General features: G+C 30.2%; 1 long non-coding RNA gene and 2 pseudogenes across 1 annotated transcript; 2 read left to right on the top strand and 1 right to left on the bottom strand.

Annotated features, from left to right (window-relative positions):
* Window positions 1-369: 369 nt before the first annotated feature.
* Window positions 370-3,452, top strand: LOC125600067 (annotated as a pseudogene).
* Window positions 3,453-16,064: 12,612 nt separating this feature from the next.
* Window positions 16,065-17,787, bottom strand: LOC106352554 (annotated as a pseudogene).
* A 214-nt stretch (window positions 17,788-18,001) lies between these two features.
* Window positions 18,002-19,248, top strand: LOC125600011. The gene is made up of 3 exons (XR_007333600.1): window positions 18,002-18,252; window positions 18,345-18,422; window positions 18,995-19,248. It is a non-coding gene; the product is annotated as an uncharacterized LOC125600011 (long non-coding RNA).
* Window positions 19,249-23,786: the final 4,538 nt, after the last annotated feature.

The raw sequence follows: 23,786 nt of genomic DNA, 5'->3' as shown, positions 1-23,786 counted from the left end.
ATTTATCAATATTTTTTTGCTGTAATTGAAAGATATTATAGTCAACTAAATATATGAAAATAAATAAAACATTTCAATGATACTAATTATAAACTATTTTTAGTCAATTAAACATATATCAGTTTATGTTACTTAATTATTTTTGTAATCATCTAAGAAAATATATAGATATATAAAAAATATTTCTATCACCTTAAATTTATTTGTATTGTTTATAATTATGTTTTAAAAGAAATTATATTTCTTTTTCTTATATTAAGATTATCTGTGTAAATTTTTTTAATGAATTTAAATTATAAATATATTTATACTAGGTGATTCTCCCATGCTCATGCACGGACATAAATATTTATAAAATTAATGTATTATAATTAACTGATATTTACTTTTGATTTTCAATCAATTTATTATTTATCTATCTAATTTATATTAATAATTTTATATTATTTTAATTAGATATATATGATTTTGGACATATTATATCTTGTCGGTTTGGTTGTTTTTGGGTCAACAATCGATTTGTCTATAACTTGAGTATATTGAGTTACATATACTCTTTCAAATTCAAACTCAAGTATAATTATTTTGATACTAATAAAGTGAAATCAAATTAGTTTTATTTCTAGCTTAAATGTGCATGTATTTTAATAATATTTATCAAAATTTTATTTTGATTTTTTTAAATATTAGAAAATAAAGGGATGATCAATAAGAAGTTACATACATAAGAATAGCTGATTAATTTATGTAAGCTCATAAATGAATATTAATATTTAGAATAATTAAAATATCTTATAACTTTTTAATACTTGTATGCCTTAGATTTATTGAAAGGTAAACTGAAATTCATTTTAAATAATTTTGAAAATGAGAATTCAGATTTGTTTGAGTATTTTGATTATGGGTATATTAAGTTACACAAACATAAAGAAAACATAAACTTAAAAAGAAACTAAATAATTAATTTTTTTAATAATGATAAAATACATATATAATAATATATGATTGATAGTTTAATTTTAATTTTAAATTAATTTATAATTTATATGTATAATTTATATTAATAATATTATAATAATTTAATTAGACATGATTTTGGATATGTTATATCTAGTCGGTTCTTTTGTTTTCACAATAGATTTAATTATCATTTAGACATATTGGATTGCATTTATTTCTCTGAATTCAACTATAATATTTTTTACTCTAAATATATTAAAGTTTTTATTAATTTTATTATTTGCATTTAGATTGGTTATTTTTTTATATATGTAAATGTATTTTAGTAAGATTATGTATAGCTTAAAATCACCTAGGGCTTTCAGATTTTTTTTAATTCCCCTGAAAAATTAAAACCGCACACACTTACAAACGAAGACTAAAAAATGACACACATTAACAACCTAAAACACAAAAACAACACAAACCTAAAACCAAAACCACATGTTTCTCAACATATGCGGGTGCCCACTAACCCGTTACCAGAATTATTAAGACCTGCGCCTTTCCCGCTATTTATGGCACGATCCGCCTGACCCACATTTTGTAAAACCCAATTTTTTTTGGGTCCACCGCCCTGCAGTGGACCTAATGGACCGGGTCCCGCGGGAAAAGAGTCAAATTCCCAGTGCTACATCCGCTTCTCTAAAATAATTTGTTGAGCTTTTACGAAAACTAAATGAAGTTGAAAAGTCTAGCAATCATTATGAGGAAATCTGCATTATATAGCTGGGAAACTCAATACAGTTTCAAGAGGCTGGGCTGCACTCATATTATTATATACCAACTACCTGAAGAACCAAGACTGATGGTATATGTAATACTAATGATTCAATTCAATTCATCAATAATATTTTCATCAATAATATTTTATTGAAAATCTCTCGAAAAATCTTAGAAAAATTATTTAATCTGGTTTATGCGACAACACCCGTGTGTTTTACCGCTAACCAATTCCTAATATATCTAAATTTTGTTTTCAAGAATTTCTGTAATATGATATGCTACTTGATTATCGTTTTTCACTACAACTTACTCTTTTTATCAAAATAAAATTACCTTTATCATAAAGCTTTTTTAATGTGGCCATATGCTTAAATACACGCTAAATTATTATAAATTTTATTTTTTTATTTATAGGACACATAATAAATTATGATTTTTATTTAATATGCACATGTTTTATCATATATATATATATATATATATCGAATTTTATAATAACGAATATGGAAAGAAATTTTCACTGCGTGATGGTGTTTAAAAGACCCAAACTTCTATTTGTTGAAATAGATTTTTGTTACAACTTACAACTCATGGTTACAAGTTTTAAAAACAGAAATGTTACTTGAATATGTGTTTTTTTTACTTGAATATGTGTTGTATAAGCTAAAATGATAATATGACCAGTTAGTTACTTTAACTCACATAAAATAGTTGCCTAGGTGGCCAGGGATTATAACACACCTAAATGTTTGAAAAATCAATCAATATCTTTACTTAATTAAGAAAAAGTAGAAAAAGAAATTAAAAAACAACGCATTGACTTCCCAAAAATTACTGGCTTCCAGAATCTGGTAAAACGTTTTTACTATATAAATCATCTCTATCTATCCAATTTTTTTACTAAATCATCTTTGTTTTACAACACAATAAACAAAACTATACACTTTGAATTACACATTCACAGTACTTATGGCAGCTCAAGTGTTAAATAAAACTTATAGGGCATTCATGATTTTAACTTTATTTACAATGATTTGTTCGATACAAGTTTCTGATTCAATCCCAAGAGATGTGTGTATAAAAGATTGCGTCATAAATCAATGCATGAAAGCGTCAAAAAAAAACAACTCCAGCAATTTGTGACAACCCGTGCAAGATCATTTGTGATCCAATGAATAACGAGCGATACATTACCCCTAGGCAAGGTTATCGAAATCCTGTAAAAAGGTTTTGTGAAACATTTGGCTGGATATGTCAGTAACTGGGAAAATATTTCTACAACAAAACTGAAAAACTAAGCGTCTAATTTATTTTTAATGTATATTTATATGTTATATTGTTTGAGCTATATATATATATACCTCATTAAAAGTATATGCTATTTAAAAAGATTTTGTAATTATTCAATCAAAATATGCTTATCATAAAAAAATATTTTAGGTTCCATTTTTAATCTCTTAAAGATCAGCACTAAAATTGTGATTTTTTTGTGAAATCATATTATATAAGTAAAATATAACTTATAGGTATTTTGCGGTAATTGTAAGATATTATAATCAGCCAAATATTATGAAAAACATTTCAACAATAATAATTATACACTATTTTAGTCAATTAAACAAATATCGATTTATGTTATTTAATTATTTTTATGTAATCATCTAAGAAATAGATAGATATAAAGAAAATATTTCTATGACTTTAAAAATATAATTATTTTATATTGTATAAATTATGTTTTAACGGAATAATATTTATTTTTAATATCAAGAATATCCTTGTGAACTTTTTTTTATGAAATTACATTATATACAATATATATTTATGTTTCACCTAAGAAAAAATATATATACAGAAAGTATTTTTAATTACTTTGAAAGTATATTTTTGTTATGTAAAAATATGTTTTAAATGGAATATTACTATTTTGTGAAATTTTCTTTTTAATAAAATCATATTATATATACATATATATTCATTTTTAAATCCATTTTAAAAATTTTAAATGTTTATTTTTATTATATATGTTATTTGTAAAAGGTAAAAAGGAAACTAAATAAAAATTTACTAATAGTATTTAAATTTAATACTTTAAATTCATTAAGAGTACCTCTGTAAATAACCGTCATAAGAATGAACGTGAGCGCGTGACACGTAGGAAACTGACTTCTCAAATAATATTATAGAGATTTTTCATCCAAAAAATATAGATATAAAGAAAGTGTTTTATTACTTCAAAAGTATATTTTATGTTATTTAAAAATATTTTTTAAATGTAATATTACTATTTTGTGAACTTTTCCTTTATTTATGAAATCATATTATATATACATATTTTTCGTTTTTCAATTCGTTTTTCTTACTTTATAAAAAATTTCCTTTTTTATGATATATATACGTTTTTCGGCAAATTTTAAAAAGGAAACTAAATAAAAAATAAATAATAGTATTTTAAATGTAATATTTTTAATTCATTAAGAGTATCAGTGTAATCAAACATCATAAGAGTTAACATGAGAACGACACATATGAAATTGACTTCTCAAATAATATTATAGAGATTAAAATAAATTAAACAATCACATTAACCATATAATAAAAAATAAGATTTTTTCTTTTATGTTGTAGATTTAATTTTTTTAAACAACTATAAATTACTAAAAGTGGTAAAAGTCCAACATTGAAATTTTGTGATCAATGGTTTAATTTGTTTTGTTCAAGAAAGATACAAATGATCATAAATCATATGAATATGAACTTAGGAATAGATATTCATATTATATTATATATATATTAATATCATTCAAATTAAATGATATACTATATAAAATATATTAATAAAATTTGCATTGAAACACTATTTAGATCTTAATATTTTAATTATAATTTTGATTTGTATTGATAAATCTCGCATTAAAAATTTTGTGATTAACGGCTTAAAATTTTGTTACAACAAATATACGAATGTTAATAAAATCATATGAGTAGGAAGTGTCAATAATAAATATTTATATTAAAATATACTGTATATATATATATCAATATCACGAAAGTTTAATTATATATCATATAAAGTAAATAAAATGATTGTTTTGATTTATTTACCAAAAACATGGTTGTAAATAAACAAAAGGTATTGGTTTTGATTTTTGTGCTTACTCTAATGTATATACTTTTATGTATACAAAATATTTTTAAATAAGTGGTTTCTAATATGTTATTTGATCCTAACAATCTCAAAAATACATTTTTTCAAATCGAAGTGATTTTTAATATTGGAAGCACTACATATATATAAAAATATATATTATTTTTTCAGATTAAAAATTTAATCTTGATTTTTATTCCTAAAAAGCTTTTAATGAAATATCATGACAAGATTTCAATCACCTCCTTTTGAGTTTATTTGGAGAATGAGAGATTTGATCATTTGTCTAATATTTGTGATAAATTTATGTATATACCTTTACTAGAATATGTGATACACCGAAATTTGAGAGCTATTTAGAAAATTTGACTCTAAATTTTATAGGGGTTTTTGCCAAAACTAACCCACAACTTGATTTTAATCCCAAACCTATACCCAAACTTGAATCAAATGCAAAACTAACCTAAAAGCCTAGTGAAATTACAGCTCAGCCCCTTGTGACCAAACAAAAAAACAGAAGCCATTTTTACGAATATAGCCCCAGTAAATCGTCTGAGTCGTCTGAGATGTTGGAAGTCGTCTGGACGACTAAAGTGTAAGTCGTCTGGTACCAGTTTATTTTAAAAATAATTTATAAATCTTGTAAAAAAATATTTTGATGCGTAAAAAATAAAAATCAAGTAATTATAAACAGTTTTAACTGATATAAATTAAGATATGATAAAATTGATTTGTTTTGAAGATAGATGAGTGGAAGTAGTGAATCATGAAATACTTTGGTTTAGGAGTTTGGCAAACATATGTTGTAGTATTGTATGTATTGTTAGGGTTAGATTTTGGAAAACTAAAATGTTTTTTTCAAAAATTAGTTTTCACCTATATGTGTTTATTTCTGTGTATAGTAAACACTTTTCAAGTTTGATTTGGTTTTATGAAGTGTTTAATTAGATAATTAAGTTTAGGGGTTATGTTTAGGGTGTGGACGACTTATATTTCAGTCGTCTGTTGAATAATTTACCCGGACGACGTATATTTCAGTCGTCCACATCGTACCGAACCTTATATTTTACCAATGTACGTTTTAACCTAACCGGATCATTTTACTCGGACGACTTACATTTCAGTCGTCTGGTGAAGAAATTAAAACAGACGACTTACATGTAAGTCGTCCAAATATTCCCGCCTAAAATTTTTTAAAAAAATTATTTTCCCGCTTAAATAATTTAAACCAGACGACTTACTTGTAAGTCGTCTGGAAAGTCTTCTATTTTAGTTTACCGCTAAAAATATTTAATTTCCCGCTAAAAATATTAAACTCTTCTGGACGACTTACATGTAAGTCGTCTGTTTTAATTTTTTCACCAGACGACTGAAATGTAAGTCGTCCAGGAAGTCGTCTGAGTCAAAAATATTTAACCTAATTGGATTTTTTGTCTCCCTATATAAAGAAAAATTTACACATTCTCTCTGCTCCTCTCAAATGGCTGCAACAAAAATGTAATGTTCATCATTCTAAAACTCTCCAACCTCTCTCTAATCTCTTTGACTTGAAAACACCAAATTTTATATGAATTTTTCAGTTTTGTCTCATGTATTTCTTACTAATCTATCTCTTTTGCAGGTTTTTAATCAAATGGTACTCATCTTCCACTAATTTAGAGGTAGATCTATTAATTTTAGATATGTATTTTTGTGTGTTCTATAAATGTAGATTTATCTAATCTTCCACTCATTTTCTCTATTTATAAGTCATTTGAACGTTTTTGGATATGCAGGTTTTTCAGATCTGGATTTGATGTGCAGGTTTTTCAGATCTGGAAGACTTCTGGGACGACTTACCTGTTAGTCATCTGGAAGTCGTCTGGACTTCTTGGAAGTCTTCTGACAAAGTCGTCTGGACTTCCAGGAAGTCGTCTGGACTTCCAGGAAGTCGTCTGGATTTTTCTGAGCGTTTTGGTAAGTTCTTATGTCTGATTTTTCTTCATTTGGTAGCTTCTTGTTGTATAAAGTTCTTACTTTTTTCCCAAACTAAAACTCTCCAAACACACTCTAATCTCTTTGACTTGAAAACACCAAACTTTATATGAATTTTTCAATTTTGTCTCATGTCTTTCTTACTAATCTATTTTTTTTTGCAGGTTTTTAATTAGATAGTACTCATCTTCCACTAATTTAAAGGTAGATCTATTATTTTTAGATATGTATTTTTGTGTGTTCTGTAAAAGTAGATTTATCTAATCTTCCACTCATTTTTTCTGTTTTTAAGCCATTTGAATGTTTTTGAATATGCAGGTTTTTCAAATCTGGATTTAATATGCAGGTTTTTCAGATCTGGAAGACTTCTGGGACGACTTACTTGTTAGTCGTCTGGAAGTCGTCTGGAAGTCGTCTGGAAGTCGTCTGGAAGTCGTCTGGAAGTCGTCTGGAAGTCGTCTGAAAGTCGTCTGGACTTCCTAAAAGTCGTCTGGACTTCCTGTAAAGTTGTCTGGAAGTCGTCTGAACTTTCTAAAAGTCTTCTGGCAAAGTCGTCTGAACTTCCTGGAAGTCGTCTGGACTTTTTAGAAGTCGTCTGGACTTCTTAAAAGTTGTCTGGTCTTTTCTACTCAAGTGGAATCTAAGCTTGTCTTTGTAGATGAATGATCTATAATAGTTTTGTTTGTGGTCTGTTTTGTGAATTGCATGTATACTCTTTTAGTTGTGAATTTTTTGTAAAATCAGTAATAATGTTTTCCAAGATGTATTAAATGTGCTAACAATGTGTTTACACATTTACAAATCAATGAAATAATAGACTTCAGTAGCCTTTTTCTTATCTTTGGATCTCTCATATGCAATAATAAACTTCAATGGCCTTTTTCACATCTTAATAAACAAGAATGTTGGTAAGAGATGGAAACAAACAATAGTAACTAGTCAAAGCATATCATATTTTTTATAAGTTTGCATTGAAAAACTTAGTCAAATTTAGTAAAACTAAGGGAGAGAACATATTTTGTAAATATGAGTTTTACATATCTTGAAGTTACTTATCACTCTTAAAAATACAAGTTATTCAAAAACTAACGTAGAAGACTTAAAAACTAGCGGAGAAGACGCGGACGACTTCAATCTAAGTTGTCTAGACGACTAAACTATATGTCGTCTGGTCAACGCAGAGGTTATTTTGCAATTGACTTTGAAATCTGTTATTTCGGACGACTGAAAGTTAAGTCGTCTACTATTGTTTTGTTAAAAAAAAAACTCCAAAAAAGCTAGACGACTTACATTTCAGGGCCTGACTGGTTTAACCGCAGCGGTTGCGGTTGCGGTTGCGGGAGTTTGCGGATGCGGGTGGTTGCGGTTTCTAGCGGTTTTAAGAGATTTGTACGACTGGTTATGCGGTTAGAAATTTGTGCGTTTGCGGGATACTTATGACTGGTTAACTACCAAATGCAGCAGCAGTTAAATAATAAATTAACAATATTTACATTTTATACAATTATAAAAATATCAAAAATAATAATATTATAATAAATATAAAATTTATATTTAGAAAGTTATAGTTTAAATTTTTTAAAAATATAGAAAATATTTTTATTTTAAAGTTTTATAATATTAATTAAAATTTAATTGATATATTTTAGCATTTTTATAATTTCAGTTTAATTTTTTTATTGAATTTTTTTATTTTTGTATTTATATTGTTTTGGAAAAAAAATAATTTTTTTTATCCTCCCGCAAACGCCCGCAACCGCAAACGCTAGCTGGAACCAGCTTTTGAATTTATGAGGTTCAGAGCGATTTGGAGCGATTTGGAGCGGTTTAGAGCGGTTTGAGCGATTGTTGCAAAACGCCAGCAACCGCTATCAACCGCAAAAGCTGCGTTTGCGGGTGGTAGCGGGAAAACCAGTCATACCCTCAGTCGTCAGAGGTTAGTTTTGCATTTGACTTGATTATTTCAGAAGTTTGACTTTTTGGACGACTTACATTTCAGTCGTCTAGTGAAAATTAAAATAATAATATTTTTTTTTAAAAGTAGACGACTTACAGTTAAGTCGTCATAGGTTAGTTTTGCAATTGAAAAAAAAAAACTTCAAGATTTAATTATATGCAGACGACTTATAATTCAGTCGTCCACGAGACGACTGAAATGTAAGTCGTCCAGGATTTACGAGGTTTGACCAGAATCTCGGAAAAAAATCCTGGACGACTTACAATTAAGTCGTCTGGTGGACGACTGAATTATAAGTCGTCTGCGTATAATTAAATCTTGAAGTTTTTTTTTTCAATTGAAAAACTAACCTATGACTACTTAATTGTTAGTCGTTTACTTTAAAAAAAATATTATTATTTTAATTTTCGCCAGACGACTGAAATGTAAGTCGTCTGGGGAAGTCAAACTTCTGAAATTATTCAGTCAAATGCAAAACTAACCTATGACAACTGAAATGTAAGTCGTCTAGGTTCTTTGGAATTTTTTTTGAAACCAAACAATAGTAGACGACTTAACTTTCAGTCGTCTCAGGTTACAGATTTCAAAGTCAATTGCAAAAATAACCTCTGCGTTGACCAGACGACTTCCAGATAAGTCGTCTACAGCCAGACGACTTCCCAAGTAAGTCGTCTGACGAACAGATCTGGAAAAAAACTCGATGTCATACCTTAAATTGGTGAGATAAGTTCTTTAGCATACATAAGGCTTCTCCAAGCACACAGAATCACAAACGAAAGTCACCCACCCATAATCGTTAGCTTCTATGACTCTATGAACCATAAAAATTTTAGAATCAAAATTTTGGGTTTTTTTAGCTCATTGTGGAGAGAAAGTGAGAGATATGTTATGTTTAGTTCACAAGAATGGAAAAAGAAGAAGGGTAAATCGATTTTGGGAGCATTAAGAGCTTCAAATTGGTTGTTCATGGTGGTTGTGGTATTGATGACAATGGCAATCTTGTAATTACTTGAAGATGATGAGGGTGAGAGAGTAAAAATGTCATTTTCGAAAAAAAAAAAAAAAAAAATTGATGGCATTTTCGTAAATTATATGAACTTGTGGGGTGAATAGGACAAAACCAATTTTTTTTAAAAAAAGGAGGTTAGTTTTGTGTTTGACTTTAAGTTGTAGGTCAATTTTGCAAAAATCCCAATTTTATATGACTCTATAACTATACTAACTAGTATAGTACATTACTGTTATTATTTTTGATAGTTATATTATTAATTAACATCGTGCAATTATTTGATGCATTTTCAATTTATCAAATACTAGAGGCTATTCCGGGCTACGCCCGGGTAATATATATATATATATATATATATATATATATATATATATATATATATATATATATATATATATATATATATATATAAATACATTTATATTACTATATCATTTGTATTTTAATAAATATATTATATATATTTAGATTAATTATAGTTAGAAAACTATTAGACAAATTTGAACATAATTTTTTTTTTATTATCTTTGTAATATTAATATATGTAAAATAATTGTGAAGAAGTTGAATAAATATTTAACTAAACCTTAATTGTGATTCAGTTATTCATTTATGCTGTTTTGGGTTTTTATGTTTAAATTTACAAATAATTAAAATTAGTTTTAAATTTAAAATCAGCTAATATCTATATTTTTACTAACCATTAAATGAAGGAGTTCTCTGAATCATGAGTTACTGACACTATCCCGCAGACTAATTTTATATGTATATTTTATTATTTTGTTTAAAATTGTTTTTTTTATGAAAAAGTGTTTCTTTTTTAAATTATGTGCTTATTTAAAATGACTTGCTAGATTGAATTTTTAAATTTGATTGATCAAATATATCTGGTATTGAAAAGGCATAAATTGTTTTTAAATAAATAAAACATTGGGCCATCAGTTCTGTTGTTTAAAATAATTGTAATTCATTTTTTGTGTTGATTAATTTAATCCCAAAGAAAATGTTAATTAATACAGTTGGTTTTTATTGGGAGTATAATTGTTAGCTTCATAAAGTTATTTATTTTGCCAATCTATTATTTTTTCTTGATAAAGTTTCATCCAAATTGTAAAAATTTGTCATGGTAAAACTCTTAGTTATAGGATCACCAAATGTTGATCTAGAAACATGTGCTTTGATACCGATTAAGGTTCTCTTCTAAGTAAAGAGAATTTGTTCAATAACAAACTAAGAACACACTTTTTTTAGGTAGCTTTGAGTTTATATACTATCTCTTTTTAGATTTTTCTATTGATTTAGATAGAAGATATGGAACTATAGTTCCTACAAAAGCAAATGGGTACGTGAAGTGTAAAAACTAAACGTGCCAGAGTTGAGTTTATTCTCCTATAAGTCAAGAGACCAAGTCTCTCTCTTTGTTATTTGAACTTAAATAAATAAAGACTAAATAATAAAACAGCTAAACCGGTATCTTGGATTTGGTTTCTCCTTGGTTAACATGTTGGCTAGCATTTGTCAATTGCAGTCTCATCACCATATCTCCGATGCGTCAACAGATTTCAGAAGCACTACTTTTTCCGGGCAGTAGACCAGAAGATAAGGACTTTAGAGCCTTGCATGAGTTTGATTCCATTGATTCCTGGTCTAAAATAAGACAGGATGTCTTCTTCCACAAAGGTTTGCTTACATGGAAACCTGGTTTCTTGCTGATCAGCATGGAAGAAGTTGAACGCCCATCTCCTTATATCTTTCTGGATGGTCTGCTAATTCTGTTGAGAACCGAATACTATATTTGAAAAGGAAAAATATTAACTGAAAAGAGTTATGTATTCACATTATGTGCTTTCTTGAACATAAACTTTGAGATCAACATATGTCTTGGTCTTTCAGGCGAATCAAAATCGGAGCTTTCAACTGAAGATGAATCTAACTCATCAAAAGAGTCCACTTATGTAAACTGATTCTCCTCCTTCCCCCCATTGCTCATATATAGTCATATGTTCTCATCTTCTGCAAGTATTTGAGCACTACCTATTAAGGAACGAAATCTGAAGCAGAGTAATTCTGCTAGCTTTATGGCTAGGAGATTGTAAGAGTTACCTTTCTGATGAGAACCAGATGGAAGAGGAAAAGCTGCTCCATGGCTGCTGAAACATAGGCCGTTAGAAAAACCAACATAACCTGTAATAATACAAAACATTATAAACTTCATAAGGCAAGAGAAATTGCATTAGATTTAATGAGAAGTAAGCAAGTGTGAAATGCATACATATATTGTAGCGAGAGACCATCTAGGGAACACTACATGAAGCCTTCTCTTGAGTTCCGTTTCCGTCCCTTTCTTGGCCACAAAACATCTGAAAAATATGGCATTGGCTGTTCCACCTTCTATCATTAGCTGTTGCAACAAAAGACAATTAATGATGTTACTTGAATGAGCTATAGGTTTATGTTTTAAGTAGTTGAGAGAGACAATACGAACCTTGGGAAAGACGAAAAGCCATTAGGGCATCTCCATCCCTACTCCATTTTTTTTTCTAAAATAGAGTAAAAGTGATTATGGAGTAAAGAATGCTCCAACCCAACCCCATATCTCACTCCATAAATGGAGTAATCTATTTTTTGTTTGTTCATCACTCCATTATAGAGTGGGAAATGGAGTAGGATTAGAGCAATTTTACTCCATTTTCACTTTTACTCCATTTTGGAGGAAAAAATGGTGTTTTACATTGGAGATGCTCTTAGAAGTATGAAAGTGGCGTAGTTCCTTTTTTCCCAAGGCAGTTATTGAGCCACTGATTACACCAAACATCGAAAGGGTAAGCTTATGGATAAACAAACAAACAAAACAGCAGAGATTTAGATTTAGGTTTTAAACCACTAAACCTTACCCTGCAACTGTGAGCAAACCCTTCAACACATCGGTTACATGGCCTGCAATGCTACCACTGCGTTTAACTTCAATAAAACACAAAGAAACCATCTAAAGAAGTCCTAATTTTCATAACAAAAGTGGTTTTGAAAAAAAAACAGCAATAAGAGATATCATCTTCCTTCTCATTAGGACTCTGGTGTAACAGCATCATCTTTCATAATGAAATCGTCCCACAGACACACAGCAGTGACTGAGTTATAAATTATAGATGGCAAAATAAATTAGTAATATATCCAAGACTATAGACGCTTTGCGTATCCCAACTGAATTGAATTAGGAATATAAATATATCTTTCAAACTATCTGACAAAACCCATCGAAAGATGGAAATAACTTTTGAAGGATTTTTTACAGGTATTGTTTCCAGCACAAAAGGGAGCATACTTGATAATCCTTGATAATCAGAAAGACCGGTTCGTTAAGATTCAAATTTTCGGTCACATTACCTCTGCAGAGAAAAAGACGGTTCGGTGGATGTGTTTCAGACGAGTATCGAGACGGGATTCCAGCTCGCCAATTCTAGTCCTAATCCACTAAGATTCAAATTCAAAAACAGGATTATCGAATGGAGAGTCTGATCCAATCTCGGTGAGTTTCTTCAGCTATTTACTGGACGCCTAGATTTCGAGATTCGTCTTCAGCGAATCGATATTTGATTGCTTCTCTGAAACTTTTGATTTGAGCTTCTTTGTTGTATATGTTTTTCTGGTGAATTATGGGAGGGGCAGATAATGGTGGTGAAGGGGTTTATATAAGGTCACAAACAAAATCACTCGGAACGATAAGGTTTCTTCCGATGAAAGGAGTAAAGAACAAAAATTGAATGATCTGGAGTGGGTGTTAAATTCAGATATGCAGGGAAGCCGAAGAGCTGGAGTCGATCTTTGCTTGCGTCGAATATTAGGTATGGGAGAGGTGGACTTTAAATGGGCCTCATAGAAAATTATTATGAGCCCAGAAAAATAGTCTGTATTTTTGTATCGACTGAAGCAAGTGTGAAGTGGCAAAATGAAATGTTCTTATTAGATAATTTTTTAATCTGAGGTGGCATGCTTCTCCTTTGAGCATATCTCTCTTTTAGTATTGTTAGATTTGTTATTTCAAATAACAAGAGAAATGATTCATATAACTAGAAACGTATGACTGGAACAAAGATAACATTTTTTTTAGAAACTAAAGTATCATGCTTTATTTTTGTATATAGTCCACTAACATTTCACATTTACTTAGAAGTTTCATTGAAAATAAAATGAAGTTGCAAGTAAATAAAAAAATATTACATTTTTGCATCTTTACAATTTTGATTTCATCACAATTTTTTTACAAAAATTAATCGGTTGTCTGGGTTGGAAAATCCATTTGATATGATTTCTTATACTAGTGTTTATTGAAAAACATAATGTGGAACAGAACATTACACTTTTTAATGGCAATGAATAGATAACTAGATTTTGACCCGCGCTTAAAAGCGCGGGTTTATTTTCAAAATTAAAAAAATATTTTAAATTAATTTCTATATAAAATAGTGTATAGGTCTAGGCACATTTATATGGAACCGTGAACCAAACCACATCAAACTCGAATACACGAAATCAGAATTGAAATGCATTTCATAAATAAATAATCATATCCTATATCTATGGAGCCAAAAATCTAAAACTGAACTCAAAACCAAATAGGTACATGAATTTTTAAATACAAATTATATACCTAAAATTAATAATGTTATGTAGTTTCCAAATAACCAAATATCCTCAAACTACTATTTACAAACCAACTTACACGAAAAATTGAATTATTCGAAAAAAACTGAATTATCTGATATTTAAACTGAAAACCCCAAATGATCCAATATTTTATCTATAAATCTGAAATTACCTGAAAAAACAGAACTGAAGCAGAACTGAATTGGATCCACATTTTTTGGGATATCAGTCGGTTCCTAAGTTTATTACCAAACCGAACCAAAACCTCAATAACCCAACAGAATTAAACCAAACCAAAATTTGTAAATACATGAATGGCTCCTAAATTTCTAGAACCAAAACACTAAAAACCCAAATACCCGAACCGAAGCTGACTGTTGGGGATTGATAGTGTATCTACATTTAAATGGTGCGAAGAAAGCATTATGTTTTTACAAATTATTTAACTCTTTTTATTGGGGGTACACATATAATAAACAGACAAATTGAAATATATCGAGTGTTTTATATCTGATCCAGATCTACAGTTGAACCGATAAACCCTTGATGTATATAATATGGACTGACTTATGTTTTTCATGTAGCATTCTATCAAAGGTTCTTACCAACTGATATGTTTCCACAAAATTCAGATTTAAGGAAAACATGTTAATTAAAAATCAGATAAATAAAAAAAATTGTTAATTAACATATGAACCGACACCGAATACTCTCTGGTAAAACCCATAAAAACCTGATAACACTTTTTTAAAAAAATCATTAAACTTCTCGTATTCTTTGGTAATGCATAAAACTAAATAAACTATTTGATTTGTCCTTATAAAATCCCGGAAATATCTGATAACACTTTTTAAGAAATTGATTAACTTCTCATGTTTTATAACAATACATAAAACTAAATAAACTATTTGATTTGTCATATAAAGTAAATGTATATGAAATGAGATTATAGTTTAAAAATATATGAAATAAAGTTTAGGATATATGGTTTAGAATTTTATGGAAATATAGTTTAGGGTATAGGGTTTGATTTATACTGAAAATATGATAAAAATCTCTAGAAAATATGTATTTGAAAAAATACATAGATTCAAGAAAATACGTGAAAATGGTGAGAGTTAAGTATATATTATATGGTTCATTTTATAGGGATTTAGTTTGTATTGAAAATAACATAATACCTTGAATATATTTTGTAAGTTCATACATAGATTTTAAAAAAATACATGGATAACATACCCACTAATTTAATCACGACCAGTAGCATTTTGATTTTTTCTGTTTGGTTATTTATATAAGGTTGAAAATATGTACATTGCATATTATTATTTGTTTTGACTTTTTCTTCGCTTAATGAAGTGAATAATAATGTATTCAAAATATTAATGTGTAAAAGGCTATGTTAGATGCAAATATATCGGTGATATAATGATGATAGGCAGTTGGGTTGTTCCCTATTAATAATACTGATAGTTTTGATTAATTAATGTAAGTATAAAATAAGACATATTAATTTTCTAGTGAATAGGTCTAACAACCTTGTTTAAATAGATTTTTTAGGACTTCTTCCCTTTTAATAGTATAGATTATTGATTTCTAGAAAACGATGAAAGACCAATCAACCTTTAATTGTACAGCCAGCTTGTTGGGAAAGTGATGTAACATGAAAGTAATGACACAATTACAACGATTTTGATGAAATCGATGTGATTTATTTTCCAAATGCCAATGGTATAATTATTAGTGTTTCCCGGTAGCTTCTCTAACCAAATGTTGGCAACCAACTTATCCACAAACTCTCCAAAGTTCCTATCAGATGATCCACCATGCACCACGGTAGCCTCAGCCTCCTTCTTCCACCTCCGAGCATTTTCTCTCAGCTCCACAGCCTTCTGTCCAACCACCGCTTCAAGTAGCTTCTCCGCCACAACCTCCCTAGAAACAATTTTTTCATCAGCCTCTCCGCGGCCGAGTCTCACTCCTGTCTTAAAAACATCAACCAAGTACAAAGCATTTGTCACTTGGTCGCCCCACTGCGGAAGACAAACAATGGGAACGCCAGAGGACAGAGCCTCTACGGTTGAGTTCCATCCGCAGTGACTTAGGAAGCAAGCAACCGCGGGATGAGCCAACACTCTCTCTTGTGGACACCATTCAACGATCATTCCTTTATCTTCGAGCTCTCGAGGCAAGACATGTGTTTCTAGGGATAACCCTTCGATAGGAGGCCGAACCACCCATAAGAAGGATAAGCCTGAGTTTAGAAGGCCGTGAGCGATCTCGTCGATCTGCTCTTGCTTCACGTGGACTACAGTCCCAAAGGAGATGTAAACGATGGAGGATGGTCCTTTCGAGTCAAGCCACTCCATGCACTGATTTACAGAGTCAGAGATGTCTCCCTTGATATCAGAGGTTATGGTTTTAGCCCTCATGAAAAGCGGTCCGATGGGATTAATGATGACTTCCGGGCATAGCTGAGACATGTGGTCGATGATGTCTCTTTCTAGCTCTTCAAAAGTGTCTATGAGAACAGAAAAGGTGTTTGGAAGTCGTTTGATTTGTTGTAAAATGTGGTCTGTGAAAATGGAGAATCGACAGGAAGGGTGAAGAAAGCTTGGGATCTCGTCATGCTTCAATACTAATGGCATGAAGGGGACTTCAACGTTGATCTTTGGTTCTGTTTCGGTCGGAAACTTAGCCAACTGGTGCTGGTAATAATAATAAGCCGCAAGGCAAGCGCAAGACTGGACCCAAAGAACAGCCGAAGGGATTTGAAACTCAGCAGCCACGTCACATACCCACGGCACAAAAGCGTTGTTTATTACACACCTTACGGGTTGCTTCATTTTCTCGTATCTCTTGATGAGTTTCTTGATCTCTCGTTTTCCGGCAACTTCAAGATCTGTGAATAGTAAACCAGATTTCTGTTTGTTCTCTAAGTCGTCGAGAGTAAACCCATCGTCAAAGAACTCAAACCGGAGGAAACCTAAACCGACGGGTTTAAGCAAGCCGTCTTGAATCTCATTGGCTTGACGCATCTTCTTGCCAAGTGGCTCCTCCGTAGTGACAAAAGTGACTAGTAAGCCTTTAGAGGCTATGAGCTTTCCCAGACGAAGAAGTGGGTTTATGTGACCTTGTGATGGGAATGAGACGAGCATCACATGAGTCAGCGACGATTCCATCTCTACTTTTCTTGATGATAACAACAACAAGACTGCTAAATCTTTTTCACCCTCTCTAACTTGGTGACCCCCTTTTTAATAGTGATTAGGGTCGGCATGGATGTTAGATAATTCACTGCCTGGAGTTTTGGAAAAACAAAATTAAATAAGAGAATTTAGGCCGTATATACACAGGAATTGTCGAAATTAAGAAAATACCCGAGACACTGTTGAACTTTTTTTAATACCAAAACACCCCTATATGACTATAACTCATCTATCTTGTCCTTGTAGATTATGTGTCAGAAACTAGAAGCTAAAACTTTATACTACACGCCACCGACTGTACTTCACTATTATTCACAAAGACACCAGGGGTAAATGAAAAGGCAGCAATTACATTTTTATAGTTTAATAGTTGTGTTCAAAGTCACAACCTTTCATTCTCTCTCGTCATAACATTGTGTCACGTTCTTCACCTCTCCATTATCTTTTCATCTTTTTTTGTGTTCTTCTCTCAGGGAATACAAAGCCATGTTCATCTTCTTCCATGGCAATCAGGCAACACATCAGATTCCAATCAAATTATCTCCCTACCATTTGCCACCGCTTTTAGTTCCAAAACTGAAGAGGTGTAAGTAACCTAATCCTTTTGATTGTTCTGATTTCTTCTTATTTCTCTTTTCTTGGGAACAATTTTCAACTGTGGCTGATTCATTGTCACAGATGGAAGATGTGCACTTCCCTGAACCTTTATTGTGGGGAAATTTTTGGATCTCTGAATTTTATTGATGGAAATGTACGGTACGTTGGATGATTTTACTTATTAGTGTCTCTGCGACTCATAATTCAGTGTATTTATTTTTTGAGTTTGTTGATACTAATATTAGTATATCCTAAGAGCTTATTTTCCCGTTTATGATACATGTTAGGAATGTGACCTAGCCAAAAACATTCTTTCTACACTTTAGCAGTGTTTATATTTTATTTGGCAGGAGAAACATGTTTAATACGGTTAATGTCAACTTGTATTATAACGGTTACTAGTTTTCCTTTCGCTCTAACTTTGATGATATATGTTATGGAGATGCCGTAGAAATAATAATTGTAGAAGTTAACCGTATGTGAAAACGCTAATAATAGCTGTAGACTGTAACTGCGTAGTTAGATGTTAAGGTTTAGACGTAACTTGTATTTTACGGTATGAATAACTAACATAGTTAGACGTTAAGGTCGGACGTAACATGTATTATACTGTATGTATACCTATATTTGTTGTAGTAGACTGTAACATCATTGTTAGACATCAAGTTAGTTGTTAGACGTAGCAGAGCAATGTGGTGGCTTTCCATCATTCATTCATCTCATCCGTGTAGGTTATGGATGCGCTTATGTTCGCCCTGGTGCTGCAAGGGAGCTAGCCACAACGATGCATCAAGATGTAGCTGCTGGTTAACCATATGTATGACCAATGTGTAACTGATATACTATCTGATAAAATGATATTAATTTGGTTGATATTTCTAATGATTCGTAAGTGTTATATTAACGTCTTAGATGTCTTTTCGACAATGTTTTTGTAAGTGGATCATGTGTATAGAAGATTCTCAAAATAGTGTGCCGTCTAATACATAATTTAGTAGATAAACACAAAAGAAAAATAAGCCAAAGAGAATAACGAAATAGACAATATTGATGATCCAGTCGATGTTGAATTATCAGATGCACAAGACAATAACCACATGAACATCCTTGTTGGTAGCCTTGTGAATCAGAAATTAACAACATTGCTAACAATTTGCGTATGTGGGAAAGTAACTAATGACCTTCATCTATGTTAACTGCTAATCTTAATTTGTACCGTAACTCTATCGCCTTAGATGTTAACTTGTTTTGTAGTACTATGTTAACTAATGGCAACTTTACTAAGATCAAACCTAACATGTCAACTATATGCTAACTTACCGTTTAGATGCTAACGTTACTGATGGCTGTCACCGGAGGATGTATGTGCTAACACGAAACTTAGCAATTTTGCCATTAATGACTAAACAACTAATAGCATCTTTTCTTTAGGCTTGCAAAAGTATTCCTGTTTCCAGAACTTTATCTTAAATCATATTAATATTGTTGACTGATTCATTAACGTGTATGTTAAAGCATTTATAAACCTAAAAGTGTATAAAAAAACATGTGGTTTAAAAGCCTCCCTTTGCAGACATAAGGTTTGGTTATCTGCAAAGGTTATTTAAGAAAAAAGAAATTTAAAATATAATGCAAAGATCAGCCAAAACGAGTGGATGAGAAGAAGCTAGCTACAGACCTAATTTCTAATAGTAACCTATAGCTATATCATAACAAATCAAACAAAATCCAAAAAGGATTCACCTTTTAACCACCGTATTTTCGTTTTAGGGGTAAAATTGGAAACATTGACCAAATATTGAACAATTATTAAGGGTTTTCTGGCGCGTAGGGTAGATAACTAATTTCTTTCACTTTCATGTATATTAAGCCAATTATCTCATTAAATAAACAGTTTTTAAGACATGTGGGAGATTATCTTCTTTTTTTTAAGTTGGGACGTAAATAATATACAACAGAAGACGACAAAATAATTAGGAGAGAAAAAATGTCGAAAGAAATAAGAAAGGATTTGAACTGATCACCAACTTTATAAAAAAATAAACCACGAGTTTAGCATCTTCATTATCACGCAATTGTATATATTAAGAAGTCTTCTGAATATTTTGTAGGTTATTACTGAATATCTATATGTTTAAGAGATTTTTATCGACGAATCCATTTCAAATCAAATTATTAATCAGTGAAATGTACGGATTTGATCTGTTTTTTTTTTCTTTTGTAACAATTTGATCTGTTCAAACTCAACTGCTTTAGTTGCGTGATCCCAAGTACTTATTCCATTAGAGCACTTCCATCCACGACAGAGATTTTCCAAAATACTAACTAAAATGAAAATTCATAAATTTATAATTAATACGTGAAATGTACGGATTTAATCTGTTCTTTTTTATTTGTAACAATTTGATCTGTTCAACTCAACTGCTTTAATTGCGTGAGCCCAAGTACTTATTCCATTAGAGTACTACCATCCACGACAGAGATTTTCAAAAATACTAACTAAAATGAAAATTCATAAATCAATATTATTAAAACTGAACAACAGTATAAGTGAAAATTGTTTGAAAACATAGAAAACAGTATAAAAAAAGAAACATAATGTCATTTTAGTAATTTTATTAATATAATTACATTAATTATATTTTCATATTTCACTTAATTCAACACTTTCATTAATTATATTACTCTAATAATAATAATAATACAGATTTTTATTTATTAGTTAATCAACATTAATTTTGCGTCAATTATACAATAAAAAAATATTAAATAACTGAGTTTTGCATATGGTTAAACGTTCGATTTAGTTTGTTTTACCAATTGTTTTTTTAATTTTAGTTTCAGTCGGTGGAATATAGTCAAAAAAACATAATTTAAAGATATGTTTTTGTAAATAAAATAATAATTTAAATCAAAATAATAAAAATATATTTACTATGGCATTTCTTATGGCAACTCCTTTGAGGTAATAAAAAACCTAAAAGCGAGAGGAATGCAAGGGGATATATGTTATGCTCGATGCGGAGATCCGAAGGAATCAATAAATCATGTGTTTTTTGAATGTCTTCCAGCACGTCAAATGTGGGCACTATCTAAGATACCATCAAATCCCAACATTTTTCCTTTTAGTTATTTTTTCGCTAATATGGATCATCTTTTTTGGAGAGTCAATCCAAAGATGGATGACCACCAATTTGCATAGATATTATGGTATATATGGAAAAGTCGGAATAACAAAGTGTTTAGCATAATTGGAATCATCACTTTAGACTGAGGCACATGTAGTCAATGATCAAACGAGGGGGCATCAGGTACAAACCAGACCCACACTAGCGACTCTAGGAAGATGGTGCTTCATAGATAGTTCATGGAAAGATAATAAACTATTTTCAAGGCAAGGCTGGTATAGCACTTTACCGGGTTTTGATGGTTTATTAGGGGCAAGGAATGTAAGGGCATGTCTTTCACTCCTTCATTCAGAGGTGGAGGCATTAATTTGGACAATGGAATGTATGAAGAATTTAAGACAGTTTCAGGTTATGTTTGCAACGGATTGTTCTCAATTGGTGAAGATTGTTTCAGAACCAGAAGAATGACCAGCATTCGAAAGTTATATGGAAGACATAAAGTTATATGGAATACATTAAGCTCTTAAAAAGAAGCTTCCTCAATTCAAACATAGTTCATGTACCTCGGACAGAGAACCTACGAGCGGATAGCTTAGCACGCAATGTTAGGAAACAACCGTCTTTCGTCGTTCACATGGATGCGAAGTTACCGATTTAGTTTACAGAATCTACATGGGTGTGTAAATGTTTGTTGTCAAAAAAAAATATAAATATAAATATATATATATATTACATTTATTGTCACTTAATTTTTCACTTTATATAATTATTTTACTAAATAAAAAATTCTTTTTATTTCACTTAATTTAGCCAAACACATAGAAATACTCATTTTTATCAGTTTATAAAGTCAGTTAGGCATGAGCATTGACTATCCATTTAGGTACGAGTTGTTCTTTTCGGATATTTTTTTTTTTTGAAATTAGACACCGCTTGAATATTATAAATTTATGTGTGAGTTTTGAGTTGAGTCCTTCTGAATCTTGATAAATTCATTTTTGATGTATAAAAACATAAAAATACTTAAATAAAAAATATATCTGAAATAGGTTCAGATATTTATACCAAAAACATATTATCTGATTCGGTCAAGGTCTTTTGAATATAATTAGTTATATTACGACACATCTAAAATATATAACACTAATTATGAAAAACAAATATCAATGTATAAAAATATAAGAACTAATATCCGCGCGATCAATCTCTAGTTTATAACTAACTATGCACTGGTCAATTAAATGTTCAAAAATATTTGATCATTGTCATAATTTTCAATCAAATATTATTTTTAAACAATCCTTTAATCTGATTTTCATTAAAAAGAAACACAGTTTCTTGAATTTTCGGTTAATTCTTTCTAAACTTTATTTGTTTTAAATTTTAACTAAAAATATTATCTTACATGTTTTTAGATAAATGTACAACTATCAAATTAAAAAAAAAACTTCGAAAATTACCAAAAAATGTTTAGAATTTTTCTTTAGTGTTAACACGTGATTTTGACCAACACACTTTCACAACTTAACTGGTCACAAAATAATTTGCAGCATTAAAGATTACTGCCCTAATGTTTTTGTAAAGACTATAAAATAAATATTTTTTTCACCTTAACTTATAAAATATCAAATGTTTTGTAACTTACTTACTTACACGTCCTTCAACCTTCGTCACGTTTACTCTAGAACAGATATATCCAAAAAAATTGCTGATCCCTCATAGGTTCTTCTTCAACCAACTTTGCTTTCATTCACGTCTGTATCAAACAAAAAAAATTTCAAAACTAAACAACAAAAATATTTATGCTATATTTTCTTACTCCGATTTTGCAGAAAAGTTTCATATGAACTCACTACAGAGCACTATGAATACCTGCAGATTCTGGAAACCCTGCAACAAATCCTCTCTCTTCAAACAATCCTCTCTCTTCAAACTCTCCGTATCAATATCAATCTCTTCTGAAGCGATACAAACTCGATCACCAAAATCCAAATAATGGTTTGAAAGAGGTTCAAGGACGACTGTATTCCATGGTCTTCATCCAAAGCTTGTCAATAATGAAATTTTAAGTACTAATCCTAGCCATGAATTAAAAAAAGTTTAAAATTGATGTAGACAAAAAAGAAAAAGATACAAAGAAACTCTTTGAAATCAAAATTGAAAATTTAGAAGATGAAAGGATGTGTTGTTTTACTTCTTTGAGAATGAAGAAAATATTAAAAAATGAAAAAAACACAGAGCGTAGATTAGTAGTTCACAAATTATATAACAAAAGAAAACAGTTTGGAAACGTGAACGGTTAACTTTGTACGTGGATAGGATAGTTTGAGAAAATTTAGGATGTAGCTGCTGAAAATTAGAGATCGAACATAATTTCTTTCAATAAACTTTTTTT

This window comes from Brassica napus, chromosome A1, assembly GCF_020379485.1.
Source record: "Brassica napus cultivar Da-Ae chromosome A1, Da-Ae, whole genome shotgun sequence".
NCBI lineage: Eukaryota > Viridiplantae > Streptophyta > Magnoliopsida > Brassicales > Brassicaceae > Brassica > Brassica napus.
This window is presented reverse-complemented; position numbering and strand designations above follow the sequence as displayed.